This window comes from Hyla sarda, unplaced genomic scaffold (genome assembly GCF_029499605.1).
Source record: "Hyla sarda isolate aHylSar1 unplaced genomic scaffold, aHylSar1.hap1 scaffold_565, whole genome shotgun sequence".
NCBI classification, from domain to species: Eukaryota; Metazoa; Chordata; class Amphibia; order Anura; family Hylidae; genus Hyla; species Hyla sarda.
In genome coordinates this window covers 88003-109925 of record NW_026610577.1, presented here as the reverse complement: position 1 = coordinate 109925, position 21923 = coordinate 88003, and the positions used below count along the sequence as shown (strand labels likewise).

The following is a 21923-nucleotide window of genomic DNA, read 5'->3' as shown; positions in this document are numbered from 1 at the left end:
ATTGACCATGCATTGCTTCTGTGGTATTGCAAAGGCAAAGACAAATGCTTCCAGCCATCCATTGCACTAATGGATTGGTCATCAGCTGGCTGTCTATGTCCCGCATCAATATAGACCAAAGTACAGAGGGTTAGGCTATGCTATTGTGCACCTACCTGATGCATCAGAAGGTGCGAGGCCCTTGCTAAATTCTGTGCACAGACTTTGAGATCTATACTTTAGACTGTATCTAAACCTGCTCCAACATGGACTGACATTCTGGCCTACTTTCAGCCGATGCGACTTGTCTGTCGCTGAACAGTCGCTTTTTATGTATTCAGCACCTATGTATAATGTTGTAAAAATGCTCTAGAAGCTAAAGTCGCAGAAATGTCACACATATTTGGCCTGCAACTTTCTGTGCGACAAATTCAGACAGGAAAAATCAGTATAAATCCTTAGAAAATTATCCCCCAGTGTCTCCATCTGCTGGCGGTATTGAATAAGCATTGCTGCACTGATGGGGTATGCATTAGACGAAAAAAAAGAAGAAAAAGAAGAATAATACGCCCAGAAAAGAGGCGAAAAGGAGAAAAACGTAAAAAAACGTGAAAAAAAAGTAAGAGGAAGAGAAGGGAAAAAAAGGTGGAAATGGGTTTAAAAGTGATTTCGGCGGAGAAATATATATATATATATATATATATATATATATATATATATATATATACGCGCACACACACACATATATATAAACGTATTCTCCGTTGAGATATTGCAGCCGCTGCTGTGTCCAGGCCCAGGAGCCTTAGCACTGTGCTGTGATGTCACTCAATACCACTGACATCACTAGGTGTAAACAACATCTCTCCTTTGCTGTGTATGTGACTATGGAGCTGTTTGGTGATGTCGTCTATTATGGCCTTCATAGAAGCAACAGGAGATTGTTGCATCCATCTAGAACCCTCAGAACTACAGTGCTATGATGTCACTCACTTCCACAGGCCTTGCAGAGTGTAAACAACAACAACCCAGCTTTGTTGTGTATGTAACCATAGGGATTTGTGATGTCACCTAGAACCTTCACAGCAGCGACAGCTTTATGAGGAGCATCAGCACTGCTCTGCCTGAGCAGAACCATCACCGCCATAGGTTGTCAAATAACCCGGATTTAACCCACACAGGTAAGTCCAATGGGGTGCAGGCATGTCCTCTATGCTTACAGCTTCCCGTGGGTGTTGGTTTGATACCGTTTGGGGACAGCCAAGGAGGCATCTGCAGGCAACAAAGGTAGGTGTGTGCTTGTGTGTGTGTTTCCTATGCAGATCCTAAGCCCAGTGTCACATGCAAGTAGGAGGAGTAAGAAGGGTTCCTGGCAAATCCGGGTTATGGATTGCATTTAAAAAGGCCCCGTGGGAGTGCAATGGGCCCCTGTCTTGCTGCTTAGCAATAATGGTATGGGTTTAGGTTCTGCTGTGTGTACTGGTGGTTGACTGCCCCCCAGCCCAGAGTGTGCATGGAAAATTGTCTGGCAGCCTCCCTGACAGCAAGCAGTGATAGTGCCCATGAAGGGGACCTTGTTGGGCCCGCCCCTTTCACGGTTATCGCTTCTCGGCCTTTTGGCTAAGATCAAGTGTAGTATCTGTTCTTATCAGTTTAATATCTGATACGTCCCCTATCTGGGGACCATATATTAAATGGATTTTTGAGAACGGGGGCCGATTTCGAAGCTTGCTTCCGTCGCCCTATGCATTGACCCGATATGGCAGTATCTTCGGGTACAGTGCACCACCCCCTTACAGGGTTAAAAAGAAAGATTCCTACTTTCATTGCTACCTGCTTGCTGGCTAGCCAGCTAGCCAGCCCTGTGGGCCTTGCTGCTGCAGCCAAAAAACAAAAGGTGGTGCTGCTGCTGCTGCTTCTGCTGCTTCTGCTTGTGTCTGGCCGCTGTTGGAGCGTCCAGGCACAGGACTTCTGCTGCTGCTGACTAAATGGCCTCCTTAATTGGATCATTTGAGTAGCCAGCACACCTGTGCAGGTAGGGCATGACATGATAGGCAGCTGCCTTGATAGCGGGTGGGTGCTGAATGTTCCTAATTGACAAAATAAGATTAATGCTTATGAAGAAATATAAAATCTCATCCCTTCCCCAATATCGCGCCACACCCCTACCCCTTAATTCCCTGGTTGAACTTGATGGACATATGTCTTTTTTCGACCGTACTAACTATGTAACTATGTAACATAACATGGGGGGGGGGGGGGGGGTCTCCTGGCTGTTCACACAGGTGTGTCATTGCTGTACATTGACCATGCATTGCTTCTGTGGTATTGCAAAGGCAAAGACAAATGCTTCCAGCCATCCATTGCACTAATGGATTGGTCATCAGCTGGCTGTCTATGTCCCGCATCAATATAGACCAAAGTACAGAGGGTTAGGCTATGCTATTGTGCACCTACCTGATGCATCAGAAGGTGCGAGGCCCTTGCTAAATTCTGTGCACAGACTTTGAGATCTATACTTTAGACTGTATCTAAACCTGCTCCAACATGGACTGACATTCTGGCCTACTTTCAGCCGATGCGACTTGTCTGTCGCTGAACAGTCGCTTTTTATGTATTCAGCACCTATGTATAATGTTGTAAAAATGCTCTAGAAGCTAAAGTCGCAGAAATGTCACACATATTTGGCCTGCAACTTTCTGTGCGACAAATTCAGACAGGAAAAATCAGTATAAATCCTTAGAAAATTATCCCCCAGTGTCTCCATCTGCTGGCGGTATTGAATAAGCATTGCTGCACTGATGGGGTATGCATTAGACGAAAAAAAAGAAGAAAAAGAAGAATAATACGCCCAGAAAAGAGGCGAAAAGGAGAAAAACGTAAAAAAACGTGAAAAAAAAGTAAGAGGAAGAGAAGGGAAAAAAAGGTGGAAATGGGTTTAAAAGTGATTTCGGCGGAGAAATATATATATATATATATATATATATATATATATATATACGCGCACACACACACATATATATAAACGTATTCTCCGTTGAGATATTGCAGCCGCTGCTGTGTCCAGGCCCAGGAGCCTTAGCACTGTGCTGTGATGTCACTCAATACCACTGACATCACTAGGTGTAAACAACATCTCTCCTTTGCTGTGTATGTGACTATGGAGCTGTTTGGTGATGTCGTCTATTATGGCCTTCATAGAAGCAACAGGAGATTGTTGCATCCATCTAGAACCCTCAGAACTACAGTGCTATGATGTCACTCACTTCCACAGGCCTTGCAGAGTGTAAACAACAACAACCCAGCTTTGTTGTGTATGTAACCATAGGGATTTGTGATGTCACCTAGAACCTTCACAGCAGCGACAGCTTTATGAGGAGCATCAGCACTGCTCTGCCTGAGCAGAACCATCACCGCCATAGGTTGTCAAATAACCCGGATTTAACCCACACAGGTAAGTCCAATGGGGTGCAGGCATGTCCTCTATGCTTACAGCTTCCCGTGGGTGTTGGTTTGATACCGTTTGGGGACAGCCAAGGAGGCATCTGCAGGCAACAAAGGTAGGTGTGTGCTTGTGTGTGTGTTTCCTATGCAGATCCTAAGCCCAGTGTCACATGCAAGTAGGAGGAGTAAGAAGGGTTCCTGGCAAATCCGGGTTATGGATTGCATTTAAAAAGGCCCCGTGGGAGTGCAATGGGCCCCTGTCTTGCTGCTTAGCAATAATGGTATGGGTTTAGGTTCTGCTGTGTGTACTGGTGGTTGACTGCCCCCCAGCCCAGAGTGTGCATGGAAAATTGTCTGGCAGCCTCCCTGACAGCAAGCAGTGATAGTGCCCATGAAGGGGACCTTGTTGGGCCCGCCCCTTTCACGGTTATCGCTTCTCGGCCTTTTGGCTAAGATCAAGTGTAGTATCTGTTCTTATCAGTTTAATATCTGATACGTCCCCTATCTGGGGACCATATATTAAATGGATTTTTGAGAACGGGGGCCGATTTCGAAGCTTGCTTCCGTCGCCCTATGCATTGACCCGATATGGCAGTATCTTCGGGTACAGTGCACCACCCCCTTACAGGGTTAAAAAGAAAGATTCCTACTTTCATTGCTACCTGCTTGCTGGCTAGCCAGCTAGCCAGCCCTGTGGGCCTTGCTGCTGCAGCCAAAAAACAAAAGGTGGTGCTGCTGCTGCTGCTTCTGCTGCTTCTGCTTGTGTCTGGCCGCTGTTGGAGCGTCCAGGCACAGGACTTCTGCTGCTGCTGACTAAATGGCCTCCTTAATTGGATCATTTGAGTAGCCAGCACACCTGTGCAGGTAGGGCATGACATGATAGGCAGCTGCCTTGATAGCGGGTGGGTGCTGAATGTTCCTAATTGACAAAATAAGATTAATGCTTATGAAGAAATATAAAATCTCATCCCTTCCCCAATATCGCGCCACACCCCTACCCCTTAATTCCCTGGTTGAACTTGATGGACATATGTCTTTTTTCGACCGTACTAACTATGTAACTATGTAACATAACATGGGGGGGGGGGGGGGGGGGTCTCCTGGCTGTTCACACAGGTGTGTCATTGCTGTACATTGACCATGCATTGCTTCTGTGGTATTGCAAAGGCAAAGACAAATGCTTCCAGCCATCCATTGCACTAATGGATTGGTCATCAGCTGGCTGTCTATGTCCCGCATCAATATAGACCAAAGTACAGAGGGTTAGGCTATGCTATTGTGCACCTACCTGATGCATCAGAAGGCGCGAGGCCCTTGCTAAATTCTGTGCACAGACTTTGAGATCTATACTTTAGACTGTATCTAAACCTGCTCCAACATGGACTGACATTCTGGCCTACTTTCAGCCGATGCGACTTGTCTGTCGCTGAACAGTCGCTTTTTATGTATTCAGCACCTATGTATAATGTTGTAAAAATGCTCTAGAAGCTAAAGTCGCAGAAATGTCACACATATTTGGCCTGCAACTTTCTGTGCGACAAATTCAGACAGGAAAAATCAGTATAAATCCTTAGAAAATTATCCCCCAGTGTCTCCATCTGCTGGCGGTATTGAATAAGCATTGCTGCACTGATGGGGTATGCATTAGACGAAAAAAAAGAAGAAAAAGAAGAATAATACGCCCAGAAAAGAGGCGAAAAGGAGAAAAACGTAAAAAAACGTGAAAAAAAAGTAAGAGGAAGAGAAGGGAAAAAAAGGTGGAAATGGGTTTAAAAGTGATTTCGGCGGAGAAATATATATATATATATATATATATATATATATATATATATATATATACGCGCACACACACACATATATATAAACGTATTCTCCGTTGAGATATTGCAGCCGCTGCTGTGTCCAGGCCCAGGAGCCTTAGCACTGTGCTGTGATGTCACTCAATACCACTGACATCACTAGGTGTAAACAACATCTCTCCTTTGCTGTGTATGTGACTATGGAGCTGTTTGGTGATGTCGTCTATTATGGCCTTCATAGAAGCAACAGGAGATTGTTGCATCCATCTAGAACCCTCAGAACTACAGTGCTATGATGTCACTCACTTCCACAGGCCTTGCAGAGTGTAAACAACAACAACCCAGCTTTGTTGTGTATGTAACCATAGGGATTTGTGATGTCACCTAGAACCTTCACAGCAGCGACAGCTTTATGAGGAGCATCAGCACTGCTCTGCCTGAGCAGAACCATCACCGCCATAGGTTGTCAAATAACCCGGATTTAACCCACACAGGTAAGTCCAATGGGGTGCAGGCATGTCCTCTATGCTTACAGCTTCCCGTGGGTGTTGGTTTGATACCGTTTGGGGACAGCCAAGGAGGCATCTGCAGGCAACAAAGGTAGGTGTGTGCTTGTGTGTGTGTTTCCTATGCAGATCCTAAGCCCAGTGTCACATGCAAGTAGGAGGAGTAAGAAGGGTTCCTGGCAAATCCGGGTTATGGATTGCATTTAAAAAGGCCCCGTGGGAGTGCAATGGGCCCCTGTCTTGCTGCTTAGCAATAATGGTATGGGTTTAGGTTCTGCTGTGTGTACTGGTGGTTGACTGCCCCCCAGCCCAGAGTGTGCATGGAAAATTGTCTGGCAGCCTCCCTGACAGCAAGCAGTGATAGTGCCCATGAAGGGGACCTTGTTGGGCCCGCCCCTTTCACGGTTATCGCTTCTCGGCCTTTTGGCTAAGATCAAGTGTAGTATCTGTTCTTATCAGTTTAATATCTGATACGTCCCCTATCTGGGGACCATATATTAAATGGATTTTTGAGAACGGGGGCCGATTTCGAAGCTTGCTTCCGTCGCCCTATGCATTGACCCGATATGGCAGTATCTTCGGGTACAGTGCACCACCCCCTTACAGGGTTAAAAAGAAAGATTCCTACTTTCATTGCTACCTGCTTGCTGGCTAGCCAGCTAGCCAGCCCTGTGGGCCTTGCTGCTGCAGCCAAAAAACAAAAGGTGGTGCTGCTGCTGCTGCTTCTGCTGCTTCTGCTTGTGTCTGGCCGCTGTTGGAGCGTCCAGGCACAGGACTTCTGCTGCTGCTGACTAAATGGCCTCCTTAATTGGATCATTTGAGTAGCCAGCACACCTGTGCAGGTAGGGCATGACATGATAGGCAGCTGCCTTGATAGCGGGTGGGTGCTGAATGTTCCTAATTGACAAAATAAGATTAATGCTTATGAAGAAATATAAAATCTCATCCCTTCCCCAATATCGCGCCACACCCCTACCCCTTAATTCCCCTGGTTGAACTTGATGGACATATGTCTTTTTTCGACCGTACTAACTATGTAACTATGTAACATAACATGGGGGGGGGGGGGGGGTCTCCTGGCTGTTCACACAGGTGTGTCATTGCTGTACATTGACCATGCATTGCTTCTGTGGTATTGCAAAGGCAAAGACAAATGCTTCCAGCCATCCATTGCACTAATGGATTGGTCATCAGCTGGCTGTCTATGTCCCGCATCAATATAGACCAAAGTACAGAGGGTTAGGCTATGCTATTGTGCACCTACCTGATGCATCAGAAGGTGCGAGGCCCTTGCTAAATTCTGTGCACAGACTTTGAGATCTATACTTTAGACTGTATCTAAACCTGCTCCAACATGGACTGACATTCTGGCCTACTTTCAGCCGATGCGACTTGTCTGTCGCTGAACAGTCGCTTTTTATGTATTCAGCACCTATGTATAATGTTGTAAAAATGCTCTAGAAGCTAAAGTCGCAGAAATGTCACACATATTTGGCCTGCAACTTTCTGTGCGACAAATTCAGACAGGAAAAATCAGTATAAATCCTTAGAAAATTATCCCCCAGTGTCTCCATCTGCTGGCGGTATTGAATAAGCATTGCTGCACTGATGGGGTATGCATTAGACGAAAAAAAAGAAGAAAAAGAAGAATAATACGCCCAGAAAAGAGGCGAAAAGGAGAAAAACGTAAAAAAACGTGAAAAAAAAGTAAGAGGAAGAGAAGGGAAAAAAAGGTGGAAATGGGTTTAAAAGTGATTTCGGCGGAGAAATATATATATATATATATATATATATATATATATATATATATATACGCGCACACACACACATATATATAAACGTATTCTCCGTTGAGATATTGCAGCCGCTGCTGTGTCCAGGCCCAGGAGCCTTAGCACTGTGCTGTGATGTCACTCAATACCACTGACATCACTAGGTGTAAACAACATCTCTCCTTTGCTGTGTATGTGACTATGGAGCTGTTTGGTGATGTCGTCTATTATGGCCTTCATAGAAGCAACAGGAGATTGTTGCATCCATCTAGAACCCTCAGAACTACAGTGCTATGATGTCACTCACTTCCACAGGCCTTGCAGAGTGTAAACAACAACAACCCAGCTTTGTTGTGTATGTAACCATAGGGATTTGTGATGTCACCTAGAACCTTCACAGCAGCGACAGCTTTATGAGGAGCATCAGCACTGCTCTGCCTGAGCAGAACCATCACCGCCATAGGTTGTCAAATAACCCGGATTTAACCCACACAGGTAAGTCCAATGGGGTGCAGGCATGTCCTCTATGCTTACAGCTTCCCGTGGGTGTTGGTTTGATACCGTTTGGGGACAGCCAAGGAGGCATCTGCAGGCAACAAAGGTAGGTGTGTGCTTGTGTGTGTGTTTCCTATGCAGATCCTAAGCCCAGTGTCACATGCAAGTAGGAGGAGTAAGAAGGGTTCCTGGCAAATCCGGGTTATGGATTGCATTTAAAAAGGCCCCGTGGGAGTGCAATGGGCCCCTGTCTTGCTGCTTAGCAATAATGGTATGGGTTTAGGTTCTGCTGTGTGTACTGGTGGTTGACTGCCCCCCAGCCCAGAGTGTGCATGGAAAATTGTCTGGCAGCCTCCCTGACAGCAAGCAGTGATAGTGCCCATGAAGGGGACCTTGTTGGGCCCGCCCCTTTCACGGTTATCGCTTCTCGGCCTTTTGGCTAAGATCAAGTGTAGTATCTGTTCTTATCAGTTTAATATCTGATACGTCCCCTATCTGGGGACCATATATTAAATGGATTTTTGAGAACGGGGGCCGATTTCGAAGCTTGCTTCCGTCGCCCTATGCATTGACCCGATATGGCAGTATCTTCGGGTACAGTGCACCACCCCCTTACAGGGTTAAAAAGAAAGATTCCTACTTTCATTGCTACCTGCTTGCTGGCTAGCCAGCTAGCCAGCCCTGTGGGCCTTGCTGCTGCAGCCAAAAAACAAAAGGTGGTGCTGCTGCTGCTGCTTCTGCTGCTTCTGCTTGTGTCTGGCCGCTGTTGGAGCGTCCAGGCACAGGACTTCTGCTGCTGCTGACTAAATGGCCTCCTTAATTGGATCATTTGAGTAGCCAGCACACCTGTGCAGGTAGGGCATGACATGATAGGCAGCTGCCTTGATAGCGGGTGGGTGCTGAATGTTCCTAATTGACAAAATAAGATTAATGCTTATGAAGAAATATAAAATCTCATCCCTTCCCCAATATCGCGCCACACCCCTACCCCTTAATTCCCTGGTTGAACTTGATGGACATATGTCTTTTTTCGACCGTACTAACTATGTAACTATGTAACATAACATGGGGGGGGGGGGGGGGGGATCTCCTGGCTGTTCACACAGGTGTGTCATTGCTGTACATTGACCATGCATTGCTTCTGTGGTATTGCAAAGGCAAAGACAAATGCTTCCAGCCATCCATTGCACTAATGGATTGGTCATCAGCTGGCTGTCTATGTCCCGCATCAATATAGACCAAAGTACAGAGGGTTAGGCTATGCTATTGTGCACCTACCTGATGCATCAGAAGGTGCGAGGCCCTTGCTAAATTCTGTGCACAGACTTTGAGATCTATACTTTAGACTGTATCTAAACCTGCTCCAACATGGACTGACATTCTGGCCTACTTTCAGCCGATGCGACTTGTCTGTCGCTGAACAGTCGCTTTTTATGTATTCAGCACCTATGTATAATGTTGTAAAAATGCTCTAGAAGCTAAAGTCGCAGAAATGTCACACATATTTGGCCTGCAACTTTCTGTGCGACAAATTCAGACAGGAAAAATCAGTATAAATCCTTAGAAAATTATCCCCCAGTGTCTCCATCTGCTGGCGGTATTGAATAAGCATTGCTGCACTGATGGGGTATGCATTAGACGAAAAAAAAGAAGAAAAAGAAGAATAATACGCCCAGAAAAGAGGCGAAAAGGAGAAAAACGTAAAAAAACGTGAAAAAAAAGTAAGAGGAAGAGAAGGGAAAAAAAGGTGGAAATGGGTTTAAAAGTGATTTCGGCGGAGAATATATATATATATATATATATATATATATATATATATATATATATATATACGCGCACACACACACATATATATAAACGTATTCTCCGTTGAGATATTGCAGCCGCTGCTGTGTCCAGGCCCAGGAGCCTTAGCACTGTGCTGTGATGTCACTCAATACCACTGACATCACTAGGTGTAAACAACATCTCTCCTTTGCTGTGTATGTGACTATGGAGCTGTTTGGTGATGTCGTCTATTATGGCCTTCATAGAAGCAACAGGAGATTGTTGCATCCATCTAGAACCCTCAGAACTACAGTGCTATGATGTCACTCACTTCCACAGGCCTTGCAGAGTGTAAACAACAACAACCCAGCTTTGTTGTGTATGTAACCATAGGGATTTGTGATGTCACCTAGAACCTTCACAGCAGCGACAGCTTTATGAGGAGCATCAGCACTGCTCTGCCTGAGCAGAACCATCACCGCCATAGGTTGTCAAATAACCCGGATTTAACCCACACAGGTAAGTCCAATGGGGTGCAGGCATGTCCTCTATGCTTACAGCTTCCCGTGGGTGTTGGTTTGATACCGTTTGGGGACAGCCAAGGAGGCATCTGCAGGCAACAAAGGTAGGTGTGTGCTTGTGTGTGTGTTTCCTATGCAGATCCTAAGCCCAGTGTCACATGCAAGTAGGAGGAGTAAGAAGGGTTCCTGGCAAATCCGGGTTATGGATTGCATTTAAAAAGGCCCCGTGGGAGTGCAATGGGCCCCTGTCTTGCTGCTTAGCAATAATGGTATGGGTTTAGGTTCTGCTGTGTGTACTGGTGGTTGACTGCCCCCCAGCCCAGAGTGTGCATGGAAAATTGTCTGGCAGCCTCCCTGACAGCAAGCAGTGATAGTGCCCATGAAGGGGACCTTGTTGGGCCCGCCCCTTTCACGGTTATCGCTTCTCGGCCTTTTGGCTAAGATCAAGTGTAGTATCTGTTCTTATCAGTTTAATATCTGATACGTCCCCTATCTGGGGACCATATATTAAATGGATTTTTGAGAACGGGGGCCGATTTCGAAGCTTGCTTCCGTCGCCCTATGCATTGACCCGATATGGCAGTATCTTCGGGTACAGTGCACCACCCCCTTACAGGGTTAAAAAGAAAGATTCCTACTTTCATTGCTACCTGCTTGCTGGCTAGCCAGCTAGCCAGCCCTGTGGGCCTTGCTGCTGCAGCCAAAAAACAAAAGGTGGTGCTGCTGCTGCTGCTTCTGCTGCTTCTGCTTGTGTCTGGCCGCTGTTGGAGCGTCCAGGCACAGGACTTCTGCTGCTGCTGACTAAATGGCCTCCTTAATTGGATCATTTGAGTAGCCAGCACACCTGTGCAGGTAGGGCATGACATGATAGGCAGCCGCCTTGATAGCGGGTGGGTGCTGAATGTTCCTAATTGACAAAATAAGATTAATGCTTATGAAGAAATATAAAATCTCATCCCTTCCCCAATATCGCGCCACACCCCTACCCCTTAATTCCCTGGTTGAACTTGATGGACATATGTCTTTTTTCGACCGTACTAACTATGTAACTATGTAACATAACATGGGGGGGGGGGGGGGGGGGGTCTCCTGGCTGTTCACACAGGTGTGTCATTGCTGTACATTGACCATGCATTGCTTCTGTGGTATTGCAAAGGCAAAGACAAATGCTTCCAGCCATCCATTGCACTAATGGATTGGTCATCAGCTGGCTGTCTATGTCCCGCATCAATATAGACCAAAGTACAGAGGGTTAGGCTATGCTATTGTGCACCTACCTGATGCATCAGAAGGTGCGAGGCCCTTGCTAAATTCTGTGCACAGACTTTGAGATCTATACTTTAGACTGTATCTAAACCTGCTCCAACATGGACTGACATTCTGGCCTACTTTCAGCCGATGCGACTTGTCTGTCGCTGAACAGTCGCTTTTTATGTATTCAGCACCTATGTATAATGTTGTAAAAATGCTCTAGAAGCTAAAGTCGCAGAAATGTCACACATATTTGGCCTGCAACTTTCTGTGCGACAAATTCAGACAGGAAAAATCAGTATAAATCCTTAGAAAATTATCCCCCAGTGTCTCCATCTGCTGGCGGTATTGAATAAGCATTGCTGCACTGATGGGGTATGCATTAGACGAAAAAAAAGAAGAAAAAGAAGAATAATACGCCCAGAAAAGAGGCGAAAAGGAGAAAAACGTAAAAAAACGTGAAAAAAAAGTAAGAGGAAGAGAAGGGAAAAAAAGGTGGAAATGGGTTTAAAAGTGATTTCGGCGGAGAAATATATATATATATATATATATATATATATATATATATATATATATATACGCGCACACACATATATATAAACGTATTCTCCGTTGAGATATTGCAGCCGCTGCTGTGTCCAGGCCCAGGAGCCTTAGCACTGTGCTGTGATGTCACTCAATACCACTGACATCACTAGGTGTAAACAACATCTCTCCTTTGCTGTGTATGTGACTATGGAGCTGTTTGGTGATGTCGTCTATTATGGCCTTCATAGAAGCAACAGGAGATTGTTGCATCCATCTAGAACCCTCAGAACTACAGTGCTATGATGTCACTCACTTCCACAGGCCTTGCAGAGTGTAAACAACAACAACCCAGCTTTGTTGTGTATGTAACCATAGGGATTTGTGATGTCACCTAGAACCTTCACAGCAGCGACAGCTTTATGAGGAGCATCAGCACTGCTCTGCCTGAGCAGAACCATCACCGCCATAGGTTGTCAAATAACCCGGATTTAACCCACACAGGTAAGTCCAATGGGGTGCAGGCATGTCCTCTATGCTTACAGCTTCCCGTGGGTGTTGGTTTGATACCGTTTGGGGACAGCCAAGGAGGCATCTGCAGGCAACAAAGGTAGGTGTGTGCTTGTGTGTGTGTTTCCTATGCAGATCCTAAGCCCAGTGTCACATGCAAGTAGGAGGAGTAAGAAGGGTTCCTGGCAAATCCGGGTTATGGATTGCATTTAAAAAGGCCCCGTGGGAGTGCAATGGGCCCCTGTCTTTCTGCTTAGCAATAATGGTATGGGTTTAGGTTCTGCTGTGTGTACTGGTGGTTGACTGCCCCCCAGCCCAGAGTGTGCATGGAAAATTGTCTGGCAGCCTCCCTGACAGCAAGCAGTGATAGTGCCCATGAAGGGGACCTTGTTGGGCCCGCCCCTTTCACGGTTATCGCTTCTCGGCCTTTTGGCTAAGATCAAGTGTAGTATCTGTTCTTATCAGTTTAATATCTGATACGTCCCCTATCTGGGGACCATATATTAAATGGATTTTTGAGAACGGGGGCCGATTTCGAAGCTTGCTTCCGTCGCCCTATGCATTGACCCGATATGGCAGTATCTTCGGGTACAGTGCACCACCCCCTTACAGGGTTAAAAAGAAAGATTCCTACTTTCATTGCTACCTGCTTGCTGGCTAGCCAGCTAGCCAGCCCTGTGGGCCTTGCTGCTGCAGCCAAAAAACAAAAGGTGGTGCTGCTGCTGCTGCTTCTGCTGCTTCTGCTTGTGTCTGGCCGCTGTTGGAGCGTCCAGGCACAGGACTTCTGCTGCTGCTGACTAAATGGCCTCCTTAATTGGATCATTTGAGTAGCCAGCACACCTGTGCAGGTAGGGCATGACATGATAGGCAGCTGCCTTGATAGCGGGTGGGTGCTGAATGTTCCTAATTGACAAAATAAGATTAATGCTTATGAAGAAATATAAAATCTCATCCCTTCCCCAATATCGCGCCACACCCCTACCCCTTAATTCCCTGGTTGAACTTGATGGACATATGTCTTTTTTCGACCGTACTAACTATGTAACTATGTAACATAACATGGGGGGGGGGGGGGGGGTCTCCTGGCTGTTCACACAGGTGTGTCATTGCTGTACATTGACCATGCATTGCTTCTGTGGTATTGCAAAGGCAAAGACAAATGCTTCCAGCCATCCATTGCACTAATGGATTGGTCATCAGCTGGCTGTCTATGTCCCGCATCAATATAGACCAAAGTACAGAGGGTTAGGCTATGCTATTGTGCACCTACCTGATGCATCAGAAGGTGCGAGGCCCTTGCTAAATTCTGTGCACAGACTTTGAGATCTATACTTTAGACTGTATCTAAACCTGCTCCAACATGGACTGACATTCTGGCCTACTTTCAGCCGATGCGACTTGTCTGTCGCTGAACAGTCGCTTTTTATGTATTCAGCACCTATGTATAATGTTGTAAAAATGCTCTAGAAGCTAAAGTCGCAGAAATGTCACACATATTTGGCCTGCAACTTTCTGTGCGACAAATTCAGACAGGAAAAATCAGTATAAATCCTTAGAAAATTATCCCCCAGTGTCTCCATCTGCTGGCGGTATTGAATAAGCATTGCTGCACTGATGGGGTATGCATTAGACGAAAAAAAAGAAGAAAAAGAAGAATAATACGCCCAGAAAAGAGGCGAAAAGGAGAAAAACGTAAAAAAACGTGAAAAAAAAGTAAGAGGAAGAGAAGGGAAAAAAAGGTGGAAATGGGTTTAAAAGTGATTTCGGCGGAGAAATATATATATATATATATATATATATATATATATATATATATATACGCGCACACACACACATATATATAAACGTATTCTCCGTTGAGATATTGCAGCCGCTGCTGTGTCCAGGCCCAGGAGCCTTAGCACTGTGCTGTGATGTCACTCAATACCACTGACATCACTAGGTGTAAACAACATCTCTCCTTTGCTGTGTATGTGACTATGGAGCTGTTTGGTGATGTCGTCTATTATGGCCTTCATAGAAGCAACAGGAGATTGTTGCATCCATCTAGAACCCTCAGAACTACAGTGCTATGATGTCACTCACTTCCACAGGCCTTGCAGAGTGTAAACAACAACAACCCAGCTTTGTTGTGTATGTAACCATAGGGATTTGTGATGTCACCTAGAACCTTCACAGCAGCGACAGCTTTATGAGGAGCATCAGCACTGCTCTGCCTGAGCAGAACCATCACCGCCATAGGTTGTCAAATAACCCGGATTTAACCCACACAGGTAAGTCCAATGGGGTGCAGGCATGTCCTCTATGCTTACAGCTTCCCGTGGGTGTTGGTTTGATACCGTTTGGGGACAGCCAAGGAGGCATCTGCAGGCAACAAAGGTAGGTGTGTGCTTGTGTGTGTGTTTCCTATGCAGATCCTAAGCCCAGTGTCACATGCAAGTAGGAGGAGTAAGAAGGGTTCCTGGCAAATCCGGGTTATGGATTGCATTTAAAAAGGCCCCGTGGGAGTGCAATGGGCCCCTGTCTTGCTGCTTAGCAATAATGGTATGGGTTTAGGTTCTGCTGTGTGTACTGGTGGTTGACTGCCCCCCAGCCCAGAGTGTGCATGGAAAATTGTCTGGCAGCCTCCCTGACAGCAAGCAGTGATAGTGCCCATGAAGGGGACCTTGTTGGGCCCGCCCCTTTCACGGTTATCGCTTCTCGGCCTTTTGGCTAAGATCAAGTGTAGTATCTGTTCTTATCAGTTTAATATCTGATACGTCCCCTATCTGGGGACCATATATTAAATGGATTTTTGAGAACGGGGGCCGATTTCGAAGCTTGCTTCCGTCGCCCTATGCATTGACCCGATATGGCAGTATCTTCGGGTACAGTGCACCACCCCCTTACAGGGTTAAAAAGAAAGATTCCTACTTTCATTGCTACCTGCTTGCTGGCTAGCCAGCTAGCCAGCCCTGTGGGCCTTGCTGCTGCAGCCAAAAAACAAAAGGTGGTGCTGCTGCTGCTGCTTCTGCTGCTTCTGCTTGTGTCTGGCCGCTGTTGGAGCGTCCAGGCACAGGACTTCTGCTGCTGCTGACTAAATGGCCTCCTTAATTGGATCATTTGAGTAGCCAGCACACCTGTGCAGGTAGGGCATGACATGATAGGCAGCTGCCTTGATAGCGGGTGGGTGCTGAATGTTCCTAATTGACAAAATAAGATTAATGCTTATAAAGAAATATAAAATCTCATCCCTTCCCCAATATCGCGCCACACCCCTACCCCTTAATTCCCTGGTTGAACTTGATGGACATATGTCTTTTTTCGACCGTACTAACTATGTAACTATGTAACATAACATGGGGGGGGGGGGGGGGGGGTCTCCTGGCTGTTCACACAGGTGTGTCATTGCTGTACATTGACCATGCATTGCTTCTGTGGTATTGCAAAGGCAAAGACAAATGCTTCCAGCCATCCATTACACTAATGGATTGGTCATCAGCTGGCTGTCTATGTCCCGCATCAATATAGACCAAAGTACAGAGGGTTAGGCTATGCTATTGTGCACCTACCTGATGCATCAGAAGGTGCGAGGCCCTTGCTAAATTCTGTGCACAGACTTTGAGATCTATACTTTAGACTGTATCTAAACCTGCTCCAACATGGACTGACATTCTGGCCTACTTTCAGCCGATGCGACTTGTCTGTCGCTGAACAGTCGCTTTTTATGTATTCAGCACCTATGTATAATGTTGTAAAAATGCTCTAGAAGCTAAAGTCGCAGAAATGTCACACATATTTGGCCTGCAACTTTCTGTGCGACAAATTCAGACAGGAAAAATCAGTATAAATCCTTAGAAAATTATCCCCCAGTGTCTCCATCTGCTGGCGGTATTAAATAAGCATTGCTGCACTGATGGCGTATGCATTAGACGAAAAAAAAGAAGAAAAAGAAGAATAATACGCCCAGAAAAGAGGCGAAAAGGAGAAAAACGTAAAAAAACGTGAAAAAAAAGTAAGAGGAAGAGAAGGGAAAAAAAGGTGGAAATGGGTTTAAAAGTGATTTCGGCGGAGAATATATATATATATATATATATATATATATATATATATATATATATACGCGCACACACACACATATATATAAACGTATTCTCCGTTGAGATATTGCAGCCGCTGCTGTGTCCAGGCCCAGGAGCCTTAGCACTGTGCTGTGATGTCACTCAATACCACTGACATCACTAGGTGTAAACAACATCTCTCCTTTGCTGTGTATGTGACTATGGAGCTGTTTGGTGATGTCGTCTATTATGGCCTTCATAGAAGCAACAGGAGATTGTTGCATCCATCTAGAACCCTCAGAACTACAGTGCTATGATGTCACTCACTTCCACAGGCCTTGCAGAGTGTAAACAACAACAACCCAGCTTTGTTGTGTATGTAACCATAGGGATTTGTGATGTCACCTAGAACCTTCACAGCAGCGACAGCTTTATGAGGAGCATCAGCACTGCTCTGCCTGAGCAGAACCATCACCGCCATAGGTTGTCAAATAACCCGGATTTAACCCACACAGGTAAGTCCAATGGGGTGCAGGCATGTCCTCTATGCTTACAGCTTCCCGTGGGTGTTGGTTTGATACCGTTTGGGGACAGCCAAGGAGGCATCTGCAGGCAACAAAGGTAGGTGTGTGCTTGTGTGTGTGTTTCCTATGCAGATCCTAAGCCCAGTGTCACATGCAAGTAGGAGGAGTAAGAAGGGTTCCTGGCAAATCCGGGTTATGGATTGCATTTAAAAAGGCCCCGTGGGAGTGCAATGGGCCCCTGTCTTGCTGCTTAGCAATAATGGTATGGGTTTAGGTTCTGCTGTGTGTACTGGTGGTTGACTGCCCCCCAGCCCAGAGTGTGCATGGAAAATTGTCTGGCAGCCTCCCTGACAGCAAGCAGTGATAGTGCCCATGAAGGGGACCTTGTTGGGCCCGCCCCTTTCACGGTTATCGCTTCTCGGCCTTTTGGCTAAGATCAAGTGTAGTATCTGTTCTTATCAGTTTAATATCTGATACGTCCCCTATCTGGGGACCATATATTAAATGGATTTTTGAGAACGGGGGCCGATTTCGAAGCTTGCTTCCGTCGCCCTATGCATTGACCCGATATGGCAGTATCTTCGGGTACAGTGCACCACCCCCTTACAGGGTTAAAAAGAAAGATTCCTACTTTCATTGCTACCTGCTTGCTGGCTAGCCAGCTAGCCAGCCCTGTGGGCCTTGCTGCTGCAGCCAAAAAACAAAAGGTGGTGCTGCTGCTGCTGCTTCTGCTGCTTCTGCTTGTGTCTGGCCGCTGTTGGAGCGTCCAGGCACAGGACTTCTGCTGCTGCTGACTAAATGGCCTCCTTAATTGGATCATTTGAGTAGCCAGCACACCTGTGCAGGTAGGGCATGACATGATAGGCAGCTGCCTTGATAGCGGGTGGGTGCTGAATGTTCCTAATTGACAAAATAAGATTAATGCTTATGAAGAAATATAAAATCTCATCCCTTCCCCAATATCGCGCCACACCCCTACCCCTTAATTCCCTGGTTGAACTTGATGGACATATGTCTTTTTTCGACCGTACTAACTATGTAACTATGTAACATAACATGGGGGGGGGGGGGGGGGGGGGTCTCCTGGCTGTTCACACAGGTGTGTCATTGCTGTACATTGACCATGCATTGCTTCTGTGGTATTGCAAAGGCAAAGACAAATGCTTCCAGCCATCCATTGCACTAATGGATTGGTCATCAGCTGGCTGTCTATGTCCCGCATCAATATAGACCAAAGTACAGAGGGTTAGGCTATGCTATTGTGCACCTACCTGATGCATCAGAAGGTGCGAGGCCCTTGCTAAATTCTGTGCACAGACTTTGAGATCTATACTTTAGACTGTATCTAAACCTGCTCCAACATGGACTGACATTCTGGCCTACTTTCAGCCGATGCGACTTGTCTGTCGCTGAACAGTCGCTTTTTATGTATTCAGCACCTATGTATAATGTTGTAAAAATTCTCTAGAAGCTAAAGTCGCAGAAATGTCACACATATTTGGCCTGCAACTTTCTGTGCGACAAATTCAGACAGGAAAAATCAGTATAAATCCTTAGAAAATTATCCCCCAGTGTCTCCATCTGCTGGCGGTATTGAATAAGCATTGCTGCACTGATGGGGTATGCATTAGACGAAAAAAAAGAAGAAAAAGAAGAATAATACGCCCAGAAAAGAGGCGAAAAGGAGAAAAACGTAAAAAAACTTGAAAAAAAAGTAAGAGGAAGAGAAGGGAAAAAAAGGTGGAAATGGGTTTAAAAGTGATTTCGGCGGAGAAATATATATATATATATATATATATATATATATACGCGCACACACACACATATATATAAACGTATTCTCCGTTGAGATATTGCAGCCGCTGCTGTGTCCAGGCCCAGGAGCCTTAGCACTGTGCTGTGATGTCACTCAATACCACTGACATCACTAGGTGTAAACAACATCTCTCCTTTGCTGTGTATGTGACTATGGAGCTGTTTGGTGATGTCGTCTATTATGGCCTTCATAGAAGCAACAGGAGATTGTTGCATCCATCTAGAACCCTCAGAACTACAGTGCTATGATGTCACTCACTTCCACAGGCCTTGCAGAGTGTAAACAACAACAACCCAGCTTTGTTGTGTATGTAACCATAGGGATTTGTGATGTCACCTAGAACCTTCACAGCAGCGACAGCTTTATGAGGAGCATCAGCACTGCTCTGCCTGAGCAGAACCATCACCGCCATAGGTTGTCAAATAACCCGGATTTAACCCACACAGGTAAGTCCAATGGGGTGCAGGCATGTCCTCTATGCTTACAGCTTCCCGTGGGTGTTGGTTTGATACCGTTTGGGGACAGCCAAGGAGGCATCTGCAGGCAACAAAGGTAGGTGTGTGCTTGTGTGTGTGTTTCCTATGCAGATCCTAAGCCCAGTGTCACATGCAAGTAGGAGGAGTAAGAAGGGTTCCTGGCAAATCCGGGTTATGGATTGCATTTAAAAAGGCCCCGTGGGAGTGCAATGGGCCCCTGTCTTGCTGCTTAGCAATAATGGTATGGGTTTAGGTTCTGCTGTGTGTACTGGTGGTTGACTGCCCCCCAGCCCAGAGTGTGCATGGAAAATTGTCTGGCAGCCTCCCTGACAGCAAGCAGTGATAGTGCCCATGAAGGGGACCTTGTTGGGCCCGCCCCTTTCACGGTTATCGCTTCTCGGCCTTTTGGCTAAGATCAAGTGTAGTATCTGTTCTTATCAGTTTAATATCTGATACGTCCCCTATCTGGGGACCATATATTAAATGGATTTTTGAGAACGGGGGCCGATTTCGAAGCTTGCTTCCGTCGCCCTATGCATTGACCCGATATGGCAGTATCTTCGGGTACAGTGCACCACCCCCTTACAGGGTTAAAAAGAAAGATTCCTACTTTCATTGCTACCTGCTTGCTGGCTAGCCAGCTAGCCAGCCCTGTGGGCCTTGCTGCTGCAGCCAAAAAACAAAAGGTGGTGCTGCTGCTGCTGCTTCTGCTGCTTCTGCTTGTGTCTGGCCGCTGTTGGAGCGTCCAGGCACAGGACTTCTGCTGCTGCTGACTAAATGGCCTCCTTAATTGGATCATTTGAGTAGCCAGCACACCTGTGCAGGTAGGGCATGACATGATAGGCAGCTGCCTTGATAGCGGGTGGGTGCTGAATGTTCCTAATTGACAAAATAAGATTAATGCTTATGAAGAAATATAAAATCTCATCCCTTCCCCAATATCGCGCCACACCCCTACCCCTTAATTCCCTGGTTGAACTTGATGGACATATGTCTTTTTTCGACCGTACTAACTATGTAACTATGTAACATAACATGGGGGGGGGGGGGGGGGGGGGTCTCCTGGCTGTTCACACAGGTGTGTCATTGCTGTACATTGACCATGCATTGCTTCTGTGGTATTGCAAAGGCAAAGACAAATGCTTCCAGCCATCCATTGCACTAATGGATTGGTCATCAGCTGGCTGTCTATGTCCCGCATCAATATAGACCAAAGTACAGAGGGTTAGGCTATGCTATTGTGCACCTACCTGATGCATCAGAAGGTGCGAGGCCCTTGCTAAATTCTGTGCACAGACTTTGAGATCTATACTTTAGACTGTATCTAAACCTGCTCCAACATGGACTGACATTCTGGCCTACTTTCAGCCGATGCGACTTGTCTGTCGCTGAACAGTCGCTTTTTATGTATTCAGCACCTATGTATAATGTTGTAAAAATGCTCTAGAAGCTAAAGTCGCAGAAATGTCACACATATTTGGCCTGCAACTTTCTGTGCGACAAATTCAGACAGGAAAAATCAGTATAAATCCTTAGAAAAGTATCCCCCAGTGTCTCCATCTGCTGGCGGTATTGAATAAGCATTGCTGCACTGATGGGGTATGCATTAGACGAAAAAAAAGAAGAAAAAGAAGAATAATACGCCCAGAAAAGAGGCGAAAAGGAGAAAAACGTAAAAAAACGTGAAAAAAAAGTAAGAGGAAGAGAAGGGAAAAAAAGGTGGAAATGGGTTTAAAAGTGATTTCGGCGGAGAAATATATATATATATATATATATATATATATATATATATATATATATATATACGCGCACACACACACATATATATAAACGTATTCTCCGTTGAGATATTGCAGCCGCTGCTGTGTCCAGGCCCAGGAGCCTTAGCACTGTGCTGTGATGTCACTCAATACCACTGACATCACTAGGTGTAAACAACATCTCTCCTTTGCTGTGTATGTGACTATGGAGCTGTTTGGTGATGTCGTCTATTATGGCCTTCATAGAAGCAACAGGAGATTGTTGCATCCATCTAGAACCCTCAGAACTACAGTGCTATGATGTCACTCACTTCCACAGGCCTTGCAGAGTGTAAACAACAACAACCCAGCTTTGTTGTGTATGTAACCATAGGGATTTGTGATGTCACCTAGAACCTTCACAGCAGCGACAGCTTTATGAGGAGCATCAGCACTGCTCTGCCTGAGCAGAACCATCACCGCCATAGGTTGTCAAATAACCCGGATTTAACCCACACAGGTAAGTCCAATGGGGTGCAGGCATGTCCTCTATGCTTACAGCTTCCCGTGGGTGTTGGTTTGATACCGTTTGGGGACAGCCAAGGAGGCATCTGCAGGCAACAAAGGTAGGTGTGTGCTTGTGTGTGTGTTTCCTATGCAGATCCTAAGCCCAGTGTCACATGCAAGTAGAAGGAGTAAGAAGGGTTCCTGGCAAATCCGGGTTATGGATTGCATTTAAAAAGGCCCCGTGGGAGTGCA

At 45.9% G+C, this 21923-nt stretch overlaps 9 non-coding genes across 9 annotated transcripts; all 9 read left to right on the top strand.

The window, feature by feature from the left end:
• Positions 1–1579: 1579 nt before the first annotated feature.
• LOC130340128 (U2 spliceosomal RNA) lies at positions 1580–1770 on the top strand. The gene has a single exon (XR_008880325.1). It is a non-coding gene; the product is annotated as a U2 spliceosomal RNA (small nuclear RNA).
• A 2082-nt stretch (positions 1771–3852) lies between these two features.
• Positions 3853–4043, top strand: LOC130340127 (U2 spliceosomal RNA). The gene has a single exon (XR_008880324.1). It is a non-coding gene; the product is annotated as a U2 spliceosomal RNA (small nuclear RNA).
• A 2092-nt stretch (positions 4044–6135) lies between these two features.
• Positions 6136–6326, top strand: LOC130340126 (U2 spliceosomal RNA). The gene has a single exon (XR_008880323.1). It is a non-coding gene; the product is annotated as a U2 spliceosomal RNA (small nuclear RNA).
• A 2088-nt stretch (positions 6327–8414) lies between these two features.
• On the top strand, positions 8415–8605 carry LOC130340125 (U2 spliceosomal RNA). Its single transcript, XR_008880322.1, has one exon. It is a non-coding gene; the product is annotated as a U2 spliceosomal RNA (small nuclear RNA).
• Positions 8606–10700: 2095 nt separating this feature from the next.
• Positions 10701–10891, top strand: LOC130340123 (U2 spliceosomal RNA). The gene has a single exon (XR_008880321.1). It is a non-coding gene; the product is annotated as a U2 spliceosomal RNA (small nuclear RNA).
• Positions 10892–12982: 2091 nt separating this feature from the next.
• LOC130340122 (U2 spliceosomal RNA) lies at positions 12983–13173 on the top strand. Its single transcript, XR_008880320.1, has one exon. It is a non-coding gene; the product is annotated as a U2 spliceosomal RNA (small nuclear RNA).
• A 2088-nt stretch (positions 13174–15261) lies between these two features.
• Positions 15262–15452, top strand: LOC130340120 (U2 spliceosomal RNA). The gene has a single exon (XR_008880318.1). It is a non-coding gene; the product is annotated as a U2 spliceosomal RNA (small nuclear RNA).
• A 2091-nt stretch (positions 15453–17543) lies between these two features.
• Positions 17544–17734, top strand: LOC130340119 (U2 spliceosomal RNA). Its single transcript, XR_008880317.1, has one exon. It is a non-coding gene; the product is annotated as a U2 spliceosomal RNA (small nuclear RNA).
• A 2080-nt stretch (positions 17735–19814) lies between these two features.
• LOC130340118 (U2 spliceosomal RNA) lies at positions 19815–20005 on the top strand. Its single transcript, XR_008880316.1, has one exon. It is a non-coding gene; the product is annotated as a U2 spliceosomal RNA (small nuclear RNA).
• Positions 20006–21923: the final 1918 nt, after the last annotated feature.